This window comes from Desmodus rotundus, chromosome 10 (assembly GCF_022682495.2).
Source record: "Desmodus rotundus isolate HL8 chromosome 10, HLdesRot8A.1, whole genome shotgun sequence".
NCBI lineage: Eukaryota > Metazoa > Chordata > Mammalia > Chiroptera > Phyllostomidae > Desmodus > Desmodus rotundus.
In genome coordinates this window covers 2,103,513-2,122,376 of record NC_071396.1, presented here as the reverse complement: position 1 = coordinate 2,122,376, position 18,864 = coordinate 2,103,513, and positions in this window count along the sequence as shown.

The window sequence follows — 18,864 nt, the reverse complement described above, 5'->3', positions numbered from 1 at the left end:
GACAGTAGCCGCGAGAGCTAAGATGATGAGCTTGTGCGTATTCATGCTTGAAATGGGTGACCACAGTTCCAAATATCTAGTAACTTAATGTCCATTTTTAAAAACACTTCGAAGTTGTTACGGACTCAGCTACTATTTTAAATGCATATTGTATTATAGGCCATCGGTTGTTGATGGGCACTGTTCCCTGCTCCATTCAGCATCCCTACGGACCTGGTCTCATGCTTAGGAAACTGATCTGTAACGGGCATGGAGGCAGGAGCGAGCAAAGGAGGCGAGTGTGCAGCCAACAGCTGCCTGCCTGGGTGAGGGTTCGAATGCAGCACCCTCTCCTCCCAAAGTGCCTAGAGTGAGCTCCTCTCATCATTGTTACGTGAGAACGATTCTTACTCTTGTAGCAGAATTCTACTGGGTGTAGAAGAACCTCAGAAAAATAAGGAAAGTTTTGAGAGTTGGGGGACATAATCTTTCTTCGTAGTTTCAAATTAAAATCAATAGCGATTAGCCAGGGAAATTGAGGCCAGATTTATGAAACTGGAGGGGCAAATCTGTTCTCTGGAAAATGCCTGTGGAACATTTGGAAGTTGAGGAATTACACTTGGTACAAGAGCGCATTCAAACACGTGGGGAGTTAAAAGAGTGCTGGGTGGACTGAGGACCATGGCCGTTGTTCCCGTGCCGTTGGGGGGCAGAGTTTGGGAACTAAAGTTTGTTCTTTTATTCAGTCTACACCTTAGAGGAAAATATCCTAGTTTTTGGAATCTGAACTAAAGAAAAGTGTGACTGCAAAATAGACAACTGATGTTATCATTCTGTCTTTTTAGCAAATTCTTCTCATAGCAGAAGTTACTCTGAAACGATAGTTGAAGAATTCCCTGTGACGTGGTTTCCGCCCTCACCCGCTCTTGAGCCGTGGTGAGTCTGGGAAACTCATCCCATCGGGCCGTCTGCAGGACAGTGAGAGCTTGCTGGCTTCCCATTGGCCAGAAATAACAGCGCGGAGTGTTTGTACAACAACCCTGCTTTTGGGTAAAAATAGGAAAGGGAGAGAGGCGTGTGAAAATTAAATACTTTCTAAGATGAACCAAAAGAGAATAGAGCAGTTTATTTGGGGGACAATTAAAATTGGCTTTGATTATCCAAAGTATTTACTTACCTATTTTTGAATAGGATAATTATTCTGACACACCCTGAAAACATCATAAACTTTTTGTTCGTTTTTTTCCCTCTGAACGCAGGGTACCGAGCTGCAGCGGCAATAGTTAGACCACCGCCCTGCCCTGCTTGCCGCACTCCCTTCGTGGGGAAGATAACCCACTGCCTGCTGGTATCAATTGTCAAGGTCAGATCCAATATTTGGTTACTCAGGGGCTCTTTCCAATGTTTCCTAGGACTGAGATAGGTTATTGACACCTTTTAATTTTGTCATTGCACTTATCATCAGCAATCCACTGGGTGTTACTCAGCACTAAGTACGCCTGCTAGTCCAAGGTCCTAATTCTAGTACCTTCTTCCTGACACCAAGGCCTCTTGTTAATAAATGTGACGTTAGTTTTCTGGTTTCGGAGGGAGATGTTGATGGCGCCGATCTAAATGGACTTCAGGAGCACGAGCTCTTTGAAAGCCTTTCTATGTTCTGCTTTAGGGTGTCGGTTCTTGGGGGGCAGGGTGGGGGTACATGGCACTTGCTTCCTGTCCTCACCTGCTTTTCTTCTGTTCCCTCGGAAACGGCCCCAGGGTGCCCAGCACAGGACACATGACCGCTGTTCCTTCCAGCACCGCGACCCTGGCTCACAGCAGACGGCGTGGATGCGAGGCTTCCACAGAAGCCCGACTCATGCAGTCGGACCCCCTGCGGGCACGTGGCTCTCCATGGTTACCTGGCACCTGGGGACCAGCCCTGAGGAATGCTAACGAGGCACCTCGACTGAGCTGGAGAGGCTGCGAAGTGCGGTCCCTCCCGCAGGACAGTCCTGCGTGGGAGCCCGGGAGCCGCCTGACAAAGGGAGTGAGTAAGGGGAGGGGGGAAACCGACCCATCTGCTGTCCTGTGCTCTCAATTCTCCAGGCATTCTCCCGAGGTAACCTGGAGACCGTGTTCACGCCAAAGGATAATTTTCTCCGCAGCCAGAAGACAATGAGCACAGCACGTGCAGGGCAATGGCCTCTGAGCGGTGGACGCATTTGAGCCTCGTACCCGTTCCTGGTCTCGGGGGGAGGGGGGGGGCAGCGCGTGCGGCTGGCGCGGGGAGGGCAGGTGTGTGTCGGGGGTGGGAGGGTGGGGAAGAGTCCTTTATTCCAGTGGAGGTGCTGTTGGCACCCAGACAGCTGACCTTGCAAGAATGCTGCCTGGTTATATTGGGGACAATAAGAAAGTTCTTGGCGTTGCCAGGTTCCCCAGACACAGACAGACTCTGGCATTTCGACAATTTAACAGAGGATGGCAGACTTGGTGGATAGAACCTTAGACCATCATTTATAGTGAAAGATAAAAACTGAGAATTATGTCTTGAGCAGGTTTCATGGTCTCTTCGTCTTAGTTTTAAATATGAACGTGGCATGTGAATGGTTGTAAATAAATACTTGACGTAACAGGACAGTAAAATCAATACTAAGGAATGAAGTCATTCTCAATTGCAAGCTTTCTTCCTCAGATTTTCTTTTTTATGCTGAAGGCAGTGTTTTGTGCGATCATGGAATCACAGTGGTCAGAGCTGCGGAGAGCTCGGGTGAAGGACCACGGACGTGCTGGAAGGTGAGGCTCAGACAGGGGGGGTCGCCGGCCCCAAACCACATGGTGAGTGATGCAGAGCAGGGAAGACAAGCCAGTTCCCCTGCCTGCAGGCCGGTCGTGTGGAGCAGAGGGCGAGCACACAGCGACAGGTCCGATGTGGTTGGACTCTAACACGGGCTCATTCTCAGATGGCCCTCGGAGGTCAGAGGTCAGGGGCGCCTGTCCTGACCTTCGTTATGATACAGTATCTACAGCGTGTGCATCCGTGACTGGGCCCCGCACGCATATCTGTTGAACAAGTGATGAATGGGCACATTCTTATAGGAACCGAGTATTTCCGCTTATGTACGAAATTTTAAAATGCGGGACGGCCCAAAGGCACTTGTGCACCCTCTGCTTTTCGGTTCCTGTGGGATGTGACTCAGTCTTGAGGTTACGCTGGGTGTGGTGACCGTGATGAATGTCTACAGATCGCAGGGAACATTGCTCTCGAGTGACGTAGCCGTGCGGGATGGACTAGTTACTCTTCCTTCCGAGCAGCCCTTGCACCACGCTTAGAGAGCCCAGCAGGCGGGAACCAAAGAAACCGGTGAAACTCGCCCCAGGTGGCCGGGTCCGCACATCTGTGTAACAAACGTGTGAACAGCAAATTCTCACTTGTGATATTTTATACACACTTGGTAGATGAGGAAACCTAGTTTCAGAATGTTAAGGCGTGGTATCTCCGGCTCATGCCCCTCTCCTTGGTCTGGGGTGGTCAGGGAAGGCTTCCTGAGGCGGTGGCCCTTGAGCTGAGACCCCAAGAAGGGCACGAGGCCAGCCTTTTGGGCTGCCCCCTTGGGGAAAGTGCGGGTGGGGGGAACGGGTGCGTGGTTCTCAGCAGGAGTGGGCTAGGATACCAGCTGCTCCCACACGGGCGCTGAGAAGACAGCATAAGGCAGGCGCACGGGGGCGGAGGACGGGGTGCCGCAGGGAGAGTGTTCCAGGAGCTCCAGACAAGAGACTGGAGTCGCAGCCGAGGACGGGCTGAAGCCGTCGGCTTCCGTGTGGGTGCTGGGGGCTGTGCTGAGCGGACTTGTGGGCCTGTGTGTGAGACGCAGCACCCCCGAGCATGCACCGGTGGCATTTACCAGGTCACTGAGGTAGGGCCAGCTTCAGGGGCCCAGTAACACTGTGCTTTTCACACAGAATTTTCTCAATACACATTTTTTAAAACAGGATAAAGGGTGGTTAGCTGCTTGGTTCACAGACACTTAGTGAATACTTCGCTGTCTCAAAAGACCATGGTATAACTTAAAGGAAAACATAGCTTCTATATTGAACTAGAAAAATAACCCAAAACTCAGAGTCATAATTACTGATGAGACCTACGTATATATCACTGTGCCGTTCAAGAAGCCACACGGTCAGGCAAGAAGTAAGTTAGATGTTGTGAAATTTTCTCCTAGGATCATTTGGATAGGTTTCAGGAAGTACAAAAAAAAAAAAAAGCAATAATAAAAGCGTGTCAAATGGGCCATGTGCCACACCTTGTCCCACCTAGGAAGTGAAGTCACATCTCATCAGATCTGCCGTGTTAATGGGAATGGAATGAGGACGGGGACCAACCCTTCGCTGCGCCAGTCACTCTTTCTTTCCTGCTCTAAAGAAAGTTGTGTAAACATGAAATCTGGTTTCTGGTAAGAAGAGACTGACCATAGCCTGTGAGCCTGAAAGACGATTATTATTAAACATTCTCTGATTTTACAGCATCCTGTTTACAGAGAGAGAGAGAGACAGAGAGACAGAGAGGGAGAGAGAAAGGGTGTGTATAAAGGCTTTCTCTCACCTTCTAATAATGGCTTTCATCGTTTTTGTTAGACACAGTGGGTAGGATTTGACTTTGTTGTTAAACATGAGCAATACCACCTGTAATGTTGATTAGCAACCCCAAATGCCAGGATGTTGTTTGTGGGGAAACTGGTGAGGGGCCTGTGCTGAGTTTACGTAAGAAAAACGTCTTCATCAGGACTGGTTTGCTCCTGGTGCTCTGCCAGGGGATTGCACAGCTGTTACTCATGTTCATCCTGGATCTGCGTGACTGTCCTTTCTGGTGCCCTTAAAACTTAAATATTTTAGTTCTACTGTATTCATTTTCTAACACTTTGCTTGGAAACTTTCTTCACATGTTATTTTTATTTTTTGCCTGTGTCTCCCAGCCTTCTCAGATCTTTTCCAGAAATGTTTCTGGGGCGAGGAGCGGAAAAAGGAAGAGGTTTTTAGAGTTGCGGGGCATAGGAATGAAGGTCACTTTGCCGTGTTCACTCTCTCTTTTTCGGTGACTCATATGTGGGGACCTCGGCTGGGCGGGATGAAACGCAACCTGCCTTCTTTAGAGCTGAGTGTGGACTCGGCCCCGAGCTGTGCTGCCTTCTGGACGTGCGGCCGCTGAGTCACCCCATCCTTCACTTGTGCTCGCGTTGCCTGTCTCATCTCTGCCCTTTCCGATTCGTGACTCCCATGCAGGACTGCTCCAGTCTTCCCTGATTTGAAGAGGCGTCAAGTGCGTGCCTCCGAACAACCACAGATTGCTCCCGGTCGGTAACTCCAGGGGTTCCTGAGAATTACAGCCTTGAACCTTAGAGTTGTGGGTGCAGGGGGCCTGTCCCACAGCACGTTGTGCTTTGTGCTGTTTGGATCTCTGGGGACACTCTACGGCAGATGTCAGCCACCCACCCCTTTGGCGACTCGGCCAGGCCTACCTAGGAACCACGCCAGGCTACACATAGCTCTGTTAATACAGAAAAAGACAGCGACGGTCGTAGCTGGTACATAAGTACTGGCCTGTCCAATAACTACCCGCGTGATTTCTTCATTCGTCGCTGACTGCTCTTCCGGGAACCACTTGGGGAGTTTTGGGTGCGAAAGGCTCAGTCACATAGAATGGCTCCGGGCGAACAGCGTGCTTAGAGGTCAAACATCTCGGGTAACGCTGAGAATGTTCTCGCTGGTTTTCGATGCCAGCTGGAATCCTGAGACCGTGGCCGCAAAGTCATAGAGGACAAGCATAGCGGGGGTGGTCATTCAACACAACACCGCGGGAACTGAAGCTGAGCAGTGCCACGTGTCGTCGAAGGGCCCCAGGCGGAAGTATTGTGTGAAAGAATCTTCCTGGGGGTGGGCACAGGGCTCCCGAGGACCCACCGCCAAGCACTTACCGAGGTCCAAAAATGAGCTGTGTCCTTTCTGAGGACTGTCTCACTGCATGAGTCTGGAGAGTAACCCTGCGAAGTAGCTCCCATTACTGATTTAAAAAGGAAACTGAGGTTGAGAGTGTTCGGGAGCTCTCTGGTCTTGTCGTTGCCCCAAATCTCGTAATTAACGATCAACAGCCAAGATACACACCCAGGCTGGTCTTATTTCAAAGTGCATGCCCATAATGTGAAGCATCAATTGATTTATTAACAGAATAAGTAACCGTATTCTATTTTTTAATTAAAAAATTGAGTCGCTGTAACATATTTTTATGACAAAATAGGTCGGCATGCTGTATGGCAAACATGTTTCCCAAACAAGCAGGTGAATATATTTAATATTTATGCTGCTTTTGAAATCTTCTTTATTCAAAAGCTCCATATGGAAGAACACACTTGGTCTTCCAAATCCAGATTTATGTGTATACTGGATTCTGACACTCTTTCTTTATTTTAGGAAAAAGTTCAGGGTGGTTGCACAGAAAAGTTGTAAAGGAAATGAAGACAGTAGGTGTGAAATTAATTGAGCTTCACCAAAGAAAAATCTTATGAAAATAAAACAATGTCATATCCAATTGTTTAAGATACTGTATTTGCTGTGTAACATTTAGGGTGTGAAATTTTCGGTCTCTGTCCAGCACACGTTCGTTTGAAGCCCTTACTCATGCAGAACAGCGAAAGGCCCTGGATGTGCGTGTGTTTTGTCATTGCTCCGGGTCTGCATTTATTCTCATTCCGTTACTGTCCCGGGAGCACCACTTGTCCTCGTGTGTCGAGGTGATGGCACTTTCCTGTCCCTCCCATGTTCCCTGCCTGCTGAAGCCGACGATTCTATTTAGGGCACAGCAGCTCCCCTTCAAGCTTGAATACGGTCTGCGGGGAGTCCCCAAATACAACAAAAACGAAAACCCAAAAGTATCTACCGAAAAAGAGAAATAAACAAGTAGAGACACTAGAGAGAAGGCATCTTATTATTATCTCATTAACTGATGACATATTTAGTCCAAATTCAGTGTCATTGGGGCGCTTCTTGACGGGACCAGCAGAGGTTACTTCCACTCCATGTGGCTAAATGGGCGCTCACAACTCTGAGTACTTTCCGTAATCTCCCGGTGAGTAAGCAGAACACAGCCACACCACAGCCTTCCTGCCCGGCCGTGGGAGGCCAGCCCTTGCTGGGAATCATCACGCGACATGCCGGTCCCGGGAAGCGAGGGGGCGAGGGGGTGAGGCTGCACCCTTTCCGCCCACCGCACCCAGCTCAGCCAGCTGCAGCCCTGAGAGAGCTGCTAATGTTCGCTCCATGTACAGCACACCCGTCACCAAATGCACGGGCGCGCAGGCGGAAGGCCCAGCTATCTCGGTTCTGATGCTTGTTACTTATCTAAAATTAAAAACAAGAAACAAAACCCCCAAAAACCTTCCATGGGGATCTGTAGGAGAACTCTCCCTAACCACATCTCACTGCAAACCTGGCCCAGATAATACACCCTCCGGGGTCCGTGGTGTGGGAAGGGTTTAGCTGATAACATTCTTTCCTGTAGGAGACGAGTATTGCTTCGTAGACTGAACGACATTTTTTTTTCTTTTCGGTTTACAAACAGAAGATAAACTGTCTTGTAAAATGTTTGAGGACGCCAAGAGTGACCATTTCTCTGACGTTTCTATCGATTGGACATCACTAACCTCGGTACTTAGAAATCGGCACTTACAGCTCCCCTGATGTCAAAGTATCGTTGTGACTCTTGTGCCACAACAGCAATATTATTAAGAGTATATTTAGTACTTGGTTCTGCCTTAGGATCTTGGTACTTTCACTTACACATGTATGAAAAAATATAGAAATATGCAGAACTAGAACTGGCAGTTTTTATTATTTATTTTTTTAAAGTGTGTATAGTAAGGCTATGCCGTGTGATGCTTTAGACTCCGAATGTTAGCCAGTGCACCACGGATGCTACGGAATGAAGACGGTCAAGGGCAAAACAATTTTACTTCTGGGTTGAACGTCTGCTACTCTACAGTGATAAAATTTCTCCCGAAGGCCGTTATCGCTCTAAGATTTCTTCAGGACTCTTCATTTTCAAGTCGAAGTGCTTTCACAATCTTTGTCTTTTGGTGCAAAATTAATCTAGATGTGCGAATGAACTCGGGTATCGTTATGAGCGTAGATGCCAAGGTTGGGTTCCCAGGAGGCGGGAGGGCGTGGGAATGACCTCCAGCAGCGGTGGCATGTGACGCGAAAACCCAGAACTCCCCTCGGCCTCCTGGCCCCGAGGGCCTGGGCCGGGCAGCCAGCAGGGCTCCGTGCCTGCGGTGGTGTGGCCGTCCGTGGGCTCCTAGGCGGGGTTCAGAGGACCACGCCTGAGTCCCTGTGAGTAGACCAACACGTGCAAGTAATTCAACCATCTGAATAAATGGAGAAACCTTCCACTCAGGCAAAATGGCGGACTCCGTTGGGTGGTCGGCAAAGGTGAGCGACTTGGCAGGGATGTGTGTTTCAGAGGACATTGGGGACATCACTGTCATCGTACATAGAAATCGCTGTGGAAAGGAGCAACGAGACACCGTAAGTAGATGGAACGTCTTCTACCGGGTGGGGCAAAGGTTTAACAGATGGTGACAAGTCCCGGTGGCTGTATTTTCTGGAAATTAAGGGGAAGACACCGTCCAAGGTCGTTCTGGGAAATTTTAACACATCGTGGCTACGCGGCCCACTTGGCAATTAGCCATATGTTGCTTTGTTACAAACCGCGAGTAGTTATCACAATTACTAGCTAACTTCTGTGCTGTCATTTAACTTCCCATCGCCCGCGCTGAGTCTGCCTCTGCGACGGGCTCGCAGGTTGCTCCAGTTGTCAGGCTCTGCCCCCGCATTTCATTCCCCGTTGCGCCTTCCACGGCTGTCCCAGGACAGGAAGTCAGGTGAGGCTTTCTATCTGATGACTTGGTGCTTTTGTACTGGGCTCACGTCTGATTTAATGAAAACACATCTGTGAACTTACAGGTATGGTGCGTTGCTGAAACCGGCGTGCTCACACACGTTCAGGATTAGGTAGGTAAGGAAGGCGTACGAGACGGGGTGCTTGAGCTCTCTGTGTAAGGAAGCAGCTTAGTACCTTGGGCCACAGAGCAGTGACTTTCAGCTGCGGAACTATTTTTGTTCCCGTGTCAAATCTCTGCCAGGAGGGAAGAGACCACTTACTGTTTCGTTCTGATAACTGTTCCTTAATATCAGTGGGCTTGTGATAGACTGACAAGAATCTCACACACGTTAGAAACAATGTAAGGCAACTCTGAATTTAACAATTGCTTGCTCACAAACAGTAACAACTTAAACACCTTAAAAATAAGGAAGGATGGATGGATTAGTGCCAAGGATCTTGAATGAATGATTCCCCAACTATAAGGCTTTGGCTGATAAGTAAAAATGGACAACTCAGTTGAAAATGTTTACTTCAGTGGAAATTAGAAAAGGGGATGTTTCTTTTAAATTAATTGTTTTTATACAGTATTTGATAAATAAAGTGGGATGTGGCGATCTCACATTTCTGTATGGAAGTGTATACAGTTCCTAAAGTGGACAATTCTAAGTACATAAACTACACACACACATATACATGTGCATACGTGTGTGAGAGTGTTGGACCAGGTATACATCCCAAATTCCAGGCACTCCAGACTCTTGCATTTCCAGAATGTGTCCTTCGCTTCTGCGGGGTCCCACGTGTGACCGAGGTTCTCTCTGGTCACAGTCCTCCCATCAGGCTTTTATTTCCCTCCACGTCCAGTTCAAGTGCAGGTTTCTCTCTGCAGCCTTTGCCGACCTCCAGTGAGCGCCCTCTCCGGGGACATCCCCACACTGACACGTGCGTGTGGCTGGCAGACGCCTTTTATTTTGCGTCACAATCTTCACACCTTTGTCCCCACCCCACCCCCACAGGCTCCTCGGGGACAGGGGTAGTCACCCGGACGACAACGTGACATATCGAGGTACAGGAATTACAGTGCCTGAAGCAGAGGAAGACGGTGTCTGACCAGGATGAGGAAACTCAGAAAATGAATAGACATTTTCAAGAGCGACAGTTCCCAGAGAACGCTTGGGAAGGTTACAAATAATTCACGAGAGAAGGAATACCAGGAGCCAGTGAGGATGTTTTAAAATGCTCGATCTCACAGAAGTGTGATTATTTTATCAAAAAAATTACAGACTAAGGGCACTTTAATACTCGTAATAGCTCAGGCATAAAAGGCTTGGGGACAGACTCTCATGGTAGCAGGAAGCGTGAGAATACCCACGACGCATCTGGAGGGCATCTTTAAACAAACAGCCAGATTCGACAAATACAAATTTTTTTGTTCCAGCAATTTCATGTCGTACGGAAATCATCATGAGTATCGCCAGGCACACATGTGCCCCTCTGCTGGTCGTAGGAAGATGTCGGGCGCACCCGCCGGCCCGATGGCTCGGGCAGGAGATGGGTCAGGTGTAGAGGGACAGAGCACAAAATACATCCGGTCGCTGCGTCGACTGTACTCAACTTCTGTGTCTTTGGCGGGGACGGAACAGAAACGACGCCAAGTTGTTCTCATGGCGTCGTCCTCTCTGGGGCTCACGAGGCCAGTCCCTCTCATGCACAGAGACGTCGCCTTTGAGCACCTGGATGGAGCGGGGCTCTCAGACTTCTTCCCGGGGAAGTCCTGCGCTTCTCTTCATCACTAACGAGGGTTTCGTGGGGCAGAAAGTCGAGACCGTAAATATCCTGTTCCTCGACAGTCTTCCAATTTAATTAGTTAACATCAGTGTGAGTCCGTGGTTTGCTATTTCATTCCATGGGTGGAATGATCTATTCTATCATGTTTTGGTGCCCAAATTATCTAAGAGTTTGACCGTGGGAGACTCTTCAAGCTGATTGCTGTGTCCTTATAACGTGTTCCCAACATTCGTGGGTGGGGCACGGAAAAGCAGGCAACTTTTGGTGATGGCTTGAATGGTATCGGGGGATACCACCTGAAGTGGTAATGGCTTCAGGTGGCATCCCCCGATTGCTTATGTTTTGAGGTGCCTTTGGAGAACTTAAATGCCTCACATGAATTCTCCCGGGAGCTTTCAGTCATTCCACCAAAGCGGAGCCACGAGGAACACAGTCTACATTCTGAGGTAAAGAGTGTGTGTATCTACGCACCGCCTGTCCATTGACCGTGAACTTGACAACCGCTCTCTTCCTCAGTCATTTTATTGTCACCGTATTGAGTTGTGTGGGTGTTCCACGGAGCTCACGATGTGTAGGCGTTTTTGAAGGCAGAGTCCTGGTTAATTTCCCTTCCTTCCTCCCTCCCTCCTTTCCTTCCTCCCTCCCTCCCTTCCTCCCTCCCTTCCTTCCTTCCTTTCTTCCTTCCTTCCTTCCTTCCTTCCTTCCTCCCTCCCTTCCTTCCCTTTTAGAAGGTAACTGAGGTAAAGAATGTTACCACATTTACAAAAAGGTTTTGTAAAAAAATAACATATTAGTTTTATTCAAAATGATAATTCGTGATTCCGATTTTAAAGCATGTTCTTTCAGCATAGCTTTATTTTACAGGAAAATGGCAGAGATTGTGGAGTTCTTCTCGTTTGTCTTGCTCCCAATGTCTCCTATTGTTCACATCCTATAATAGTATGATACACTTCCCGCTGTTAATGAACCAACATTGTTATGCTATGAAGTCGAGTCCAACGTTATTAGTATTTCCCTTTAGGGATGTCACTTAGCTGTCATGCCTTCTTACGCTTTTCTTGCGGTGACCATTTCCTTGGGTTGTAACTGTGACAATTGTGAGGAGTACTGGCTAGGTATTTTGCACGTCGTCTCTCAGGTGGGATTTGTCTGAGGTCGGAATTAGATTGGAGGGTTCGGGGAGGAAGGCCACAGCGGCCAAGCACCGTCAGCATCAGGTACCGTTAACATTGACCTTGACCACCTGACTCAGGTGTGTTGGCCAGGTTTCCTCATGGTGAAGTGTCTCTGCTTTCCCCTTTTTCCTTAAGGAAGTCACCGTGCTCGGGGACACACAGGAGGAGTAAGGAGCGATGTCCCCCCTCCTGGAGGCGGAGAATACCTGCATAAATGACGTGGGATTTTTCTAGACAGGAGATTTGTTTCATTGCCCCCACTTACTTATTTACTCAATTGTTTATTCATATTAGTGAAGACTCATGGGTATTTATTCTGTACTTCGGGTTTCACAGATTTTCTGGAATATGCACAACTTGCCTGATTTAATTTAGACCCCAGACCCCAGACCCAGGAAACGCTTCTGTGTGCCCAAACACGCCTCTGTCCCGGACACCGCTCCGTCTTCACACACGCCCTTCCCCAGGGACCCCAGGGTGCCCTGGCCCACTGTCCGTCCACAGCGGAAGGCCGGTCAGCCCTGGGAGATCTGGCCCCACTGATTCCCTGGAAGGCAGGCTTCCTTTTCGCTTCCCCGGCAGCTTCTGTCGGCACCTGTGATGGTGTTCGCTATCTTACCTAATATTCATTTTCCTGTGCGTCTTTCTAACAAGGTCACCAAATCCCCTCTGTCCTCGGCATTGGGCTCCCTGTCCGGCATGGCCTAGGTTCTGAACAGTATGCTCGAGTAAACAGACAAGGAACGCTGCTTCGCCGGTTAACAGAGCTGAGGTTAGAAGCCTTCTTTTTTAGAGAAAAGTGGCACGGTCGGCCTGCCGTCCGCAGCACAGACACCCCGAGTTGTTTTCATCTTCTGCGCTTGATGAGGTGGGGCTCTGTGCGCAGGAATCTTTTAAGACCGGGCACCTCTGAGAGGGCTGGTCAGAGTTAAGGTCAAGAACAGCCTTTGGCTCTGTGAGCAGAATGCACCCCCCGGGCCAGGGCAGAATCTGCGCGACCTTGGCCTCATTAGCAGATGCCCTAACGAACTGAGGCCACCAGCCAGGCTACAAAGCCGGCAGGAAAGGAATCTAACCCCCACACTGCGCTTTGTTACAGAAAATCTGCAGCCTGTATCGCCACACACAAAACAGACGGGCTGGGTTGTCACATCCGCAAGAAAATATTTGTCAGTCGAAAAACGGGCAAGTCAGCCAACCAGCGGGTCTGACTTTTTTTTTTTCTGCCTAGACTTTGAGTGGTGATTGGACTGGTTTGTGTTTGTAGAAACATTCACAGTTTTCTTGCCAAAAGAGAATGCTCTTTTCCCCATGGAAACTTCATGAAATAACGGTTGCATCATATAAATGCATTTCCTTAAGAATATGTGTCAGACTATCAAATCCGTTAAGGAAAATGATCATCTTTTTTTCTCTTTGAAATTCCAAACGGGCTGCTTTGGTTCCAAGTTAAGCGAGTTCACAGCGCCACCTAGTGTTTCAACGCAGTGATGGGTGCAACTGGAGCAATTGCAAGTCCGGAGTCAGCTGTAACCACGCATCTTCCCTTCTCTGCCCCAGCCCGTCGCGTGGCTGAGCCAGGACAGCATTTTCAGGTGTGGGTTTATTAGTCCCATTGTTTGGGTAGTGACGATTCCTCACACTCACTGGTGTAAGAGATCTTCCATTCAGTTACAGCTTGAAAAGAATCCCCAACCATCAGCGGAAACACACGCTCCTTTTCTTTTTAGGGGATTAGCATGAAATGAACCCACAAATAAAACCAAGCAGTAGCACGATAAAGTTTGGAAACCCCAGCTTTAGATAAATTAAGTCTCTTCCCACCCAAAGAGGGTGAATAAAAATAGAGGGACCGAGGACAGATGGTATTTGATTCCATGTACTTCAGAAAACGTATATATTCTCTGAGTCTGTTTGGAACTAAATACGGGGAGGAAAATGTTCGCCAAGGAGACAGAGCAATGTGCAGAAAAAGGAAGTCCTTATCTGTAGTTCGAGTAAACCAGCAAACCTCTTTTTACCCCATAGTTCCTGCTCAGGGCCCTCCCACTCCATAGAAAATGGGGCCAAGTCTCAAAACCTTATTTAAAGTTAGAAGGGCAGCCCTGGCTGGTATGGCTCAGTGGATTGAGTGCCAGCCTGTGAACAAAGGGTCAGTGGTTCGATTCCCAGTCAGGGCACATGCCTGGGTTGCAGGCCAGGTCCCCAGTAGGGGGCGCATGAGAAGCAACCACACATTGATGTTTCTCTCCCTCTCTTTCTCCCTCCCTCCCCCTCTTTCTGTGGAGATGTTCTGGTCAGGGCGCACAATGTGGCACATGTCTGTGTTTCTCTCGGAGTTGAAATGTGGTGCTATTTCAGAAGAACTTGTACGTGTGACCTCATCTGCATGAAATAGCGCCGACCCCTGTGTGAGCAGGGGGCTGGCATTCAGACTTGGGACGCTCGGTCCCTGGCCCGGCCCTGGCTACCTGCGCCTGAGTTCCTTTCCCCCGTGGGGTCCTGAAAGCCTGGGAGAGGCAGTACAGAAAGGCGTGGGGGAGGGGAGGGAGGATTAAGTGTCCTGGACAATGGCAAGAGAGGGCCGCTCCAAGTGCACTGAGGGCTGAGCTGTGAAATCTTTGCGGCATTTTGTTCAAGGCTGTGTAGCCCTTCCCGTCCTGCTTTCTGAAGGACTGGACCAACGATCGCTTACCAACAGCATAAACAATCCAGTTTCAGTGACATCGCCCCACATAGACTAGTAATAATTATCAAACACTTAATAAAATTTGCTGATGTACAGAAGGGATGAAAATTCAATAGGGAGATTGTTACCATATGGAGCATCATCGTATTAATTGCAGCTAATCACATGCAACCACGGTGTTTTTGTTGTGGCTCGACTTTTTCTCATCCCTTCTGGCTCATTTGGGAGAATTCACTTTTTGTTTTAATATTGCCAGTGAAGCAGTTATATTTTATAACTGTTTCACAATGAAGAATAGTTAGGAAGTATTGATTTTTTAAATGTGCCTAATTGTAACTAGTGCTTGGTGTTTGCTCTTGTAGATGAGCCATCCAATGTACTCAGCCCACAGTTCTTATTATCCTGCATATTCTATCAGTCCCCACCTCTTCCTAATTACCCATCCCGGGGGAAAATTCTTTGCCACTGCAGTATTATGTCACTGTGGATGAAAAACATGCCAAAATGCTAAAATATTTATGACTCCATCCACCTGCATTAGCAGCTCCTCACGACTTATTGGTAAGCAGTCAGGGTCCCTCTTGGCTCTCGAAGGCAACGCCGGCCGGGGGGAGGTGCATGCTGGCAGCTGAGCCTGGCCGACTTCAGTGCACCTTGCCCTTGGCCAAGAACTTTGCCCGAGAACAATAACACATATTGCTGTAAACCGCCCAGTGCCCCGGGTGTGCCAGGCTCCGAGTGTCTCTGCCGCTGCACAGACTCAGGGGGCTGGGGGCCTAGCCTGCGGCGCCCCCTGCTGCCTTTGAGCGGGTGCGCTTTGTTTCAGGCCATTCTGCTGGGCAGGTTCCTGCGGGTGTTTTGAGGGAGATTGGGGAAAGAGAGTTTTAAAAAAAATTTTGTCTTAAAAAAAATAATGAGAAGTCATGAGTTATTTGCCCTGCACAAAACCTACAACAAGGAAACGAGCCCTGGCTGGTGTGGCTCAGTGGATTGAGCGCTGGCCTGCAAACCAAAGGGTTGCTGGTTCAATTCCCAGTCGGGGCACATGCCTGGGTGGCAGGCCAGGTCCCCAGTGAGGGGCACGTGAGAGGCAACCACACATTGATGTTTCTCTCCCTCTTTCTCCCTCTGAGCCCCTCTCTCCAAAAATAAATAAATAAAATCTTTAAAAAGAAGTAAGGAAACAAGCCTCTGGGGACCACCTCTGGGGACCACCTCTGAAAGGCACTGGCCTCCGGAGGAAGACATCTGCAGGGAGAGGCACGTGTCTGCTGGACTGGATCGACTTTCTGTCGACCCCCCACCAAGCCTCTAAGTGACCCGGCTGGTGTGTTTTGAGGCGCAAGATGGGGCCCATCCCCCACACAGGTCAGGTCCCAGCCTGGCACACTTACTTTCACAGCTGTACCCGTACCCGGGGGCCCTGGCTCTGATGGGGAAGCAGCCAGCTGACATCGAGGGAGTGCTAGCCACCGAAAATGGGACAGGACTCGCAAGTCAGAGTGGATGGGAACAGAGCGTCTCACTCCCAATGTCACCTTGACCGACTGGCTCCCCTTCCTCAGGTTTCCCCCAGCGCTCACCCTCCTGGGAGGCCCGCTGGTTGGGTAACTTGGTCTGTGCTGTCTTGCTGTGCTTCCTGGTGTAGCCTGCTGTGGGGGCTCATCATTTACCAACACGAGGCGGTATGGCCTGGCTGATGCACCCAAAAGGACCACAGAGATGAGATGATGCTCATTCTCCAGGAGCTTCAGGAAGCTCCCTGGGAGCATCTCCCTGACTCCCTGAGCCCCAGATTCACTTTTTGGGGGGGACTTATGTCTGACGCTGCCCAGCAGGATGGGTTCTGGATTCTAGGACCCTTTAAATTCTACCTCTGCAAGTTTGTTATCTATGCAGCCTTTCCCATACCTGTGCAAGGTATGCGAAAAGGAGAGAATAATAGCTTCCTGAGTCAAGGGCAGCGTTCCTTCAGCAAACGTGGGAGATGAGCACAAGCACACCAAGCTCTTAAAAGGAATAAGGAAAATCTGCTAAAAGTATAAAGCTAAAATGCATGCCGATAAAGGGAAAAATAGGATTAAAGTAGCACTTGACTATTAAAGTTACACAGTACACAATTACAGTCGTAAAATGGGAAGAAATGAAATTGTGATTAAAGACATTGATGTGGGCTTTTAGACTTTTCACAGTTTATGCCAGAGAGGAACAAAATGCACACGGAAATGAGGAAATGCAGATCAAGGGAGAGCGTACTGCTTCTATAACCAGAGACTCGGAACAGCGTGGGATAAATACAACAGAAAAGAAAAGAAGATAAATCAAACAATATGGGATTTCATTTGATATTCAAAAAATAAAACTACAATAAGATTGGGGGTTTTTTAATAGTAAATTTCCCTGTGCCTTTCTCTGCAGCTCGTTCCTACTATTGTGCTGTGTGGTGTAGTGGTGGGGACGTTTTGGTGGCCCCAGAAAGCTGTAGGCACGTCTTAGAAGACAGGGCACACATCTGGCAGGAGACCTGAATAGGACGCATATACAATCGCTTAATAATAATGTAGTGGGATTGGGCTTTCAGAAAGAAGAGGGGTCAAGTTCACTTTCCCCGTCAGCTGCTAAGACCAGTGGTAACAGAGTACTCCATGGAAAAGAATGTTTTGAAAAGGGCGGGACTTGGCAACTCCCATAAAAAGGGACACAGCAGGAAAGCTTTAGAGGAGAAGGAAAACCTGAGTATCTGCAAAGAACTGGGCCAGGGGCTTGGTCCTTGAAGAATAAATGCACGCAGAGCTTGGGGGTAAAGACAGGTAGAAGACACCTGAAAGGCTTGCAGACGGTGAACTCGGCAGAAACGTCTTGTGGCATCTCTGCCGTAGATGGCAGCGCGTCAGCCCCTGCACTGGGCTCTTCGCAGACGTTTCACTTGGACGTTTCCGGCAGATTTCCCGGGTAGCCAGGATGCGTCCTGTGTGTGGAAACAAGCCCCCTGAGTCTTGGAGGTGGGATGATCTGCGTGCCCTGGAGAACGTCACTCCGCTGCTGTGGGTGGAATGTTCCGTACGTGTCCTTAAGTCTGTTCGGTCTCCATGTAGCATCGTCCAAGTCCTCTGTTTTCTTACGGGTCTTTCTAGGCATTCTGGGCAACGTCGAAAACAGGGTATAGAAACCTCCAATTTTCGTTTTACCGTTTCCTTCTCCCTTAAATTCCGTCCATGTTCACTTCCTGTGTTGGGGAGCTCTGATGTTGGGTGCATGTGAATATATATTATATCTTCCTGGCAAATTGGCTCACTTATCATTATAGAATGTCCCTCTTTCTCTCTTGTCGCAGTGGTTGACTTCACGTCTGTTCTGTCCAGTGTACGTAGGACGGCCCCTGTGTCCCTTTGGTTGCCATTTGCACAGACTCTCTCGTTCCTGCACTTCTAAGTCCAGCCTCTGTGTGTCCTCATGCCCAGCGTGAACTTCTGGCAGACGGCATTTCTCAAGCACGGTGTCCTGCATCGGATCACTCAGGGGGCCTCGCACCAGACCCACCGAGTTAAAATCTCTCCGGGTTGTGTCCCCAAATCCACATTTGGGAGGAGTTCAGTTCAAACCCAGTGTCCCCATCGCTCCATGGCGTAACTGAAAAGACTTGTGAGGACAGGCCGGGGTGAGAGGAACTTCACCAGTGAGTGCTCCATGCTGGGACCCCGTCAGAGTTCGGGAGAAGCATGCGGCTCACAGCACGCGTGCAGACAGGAGCGCTCCTGAGGAAGCGGATGCTGGTGAGCAGTTGCCGCAGGTTATCCCAGGTCAGGGCGGAGACCCCCACCCCCAACACGCGAGGTGGGATGCCGAGTGCGTGGGCCTCTGAGGACATCTCATGGGTCCGCCCACCCTCCCGGACCCCGGGCTCTCTGCTCTGGTCTCACAGTGTCGCTGGGGTGGGAGGGAGTGTGGGAGTGGAGAGGGAGAGAGCCGGACTAACACTGGGAGTCAGGGTTCGGGGGAGGGGGGTAAGGCTGTCTGCTATGGCAGCTGGAAGCAGAGACGACACCAAATTCGCAGAATTTCATGTATGTTATCTCCACTGAGCCTCGGTTTCTGCTAAGGATGAGAGCTGTGAGCGTGAGTGAGGGAGCTGTGAACAGTTGCCAAGAAACCAGGAACAGGCTGAGTCTGTCTGTCTGTCCGTCCAACAGGAGCTGGCCAGGGCGTGTTCCTCTCTGCACCTGCACCTTGCTCTCTGCCGCTCTGTGCATGCTCTTTCTGGTGCGAGCGCCCCCACCTCCAGCCCCCACATTCACCAGGCTAGTTCCTAATCAGCCTCC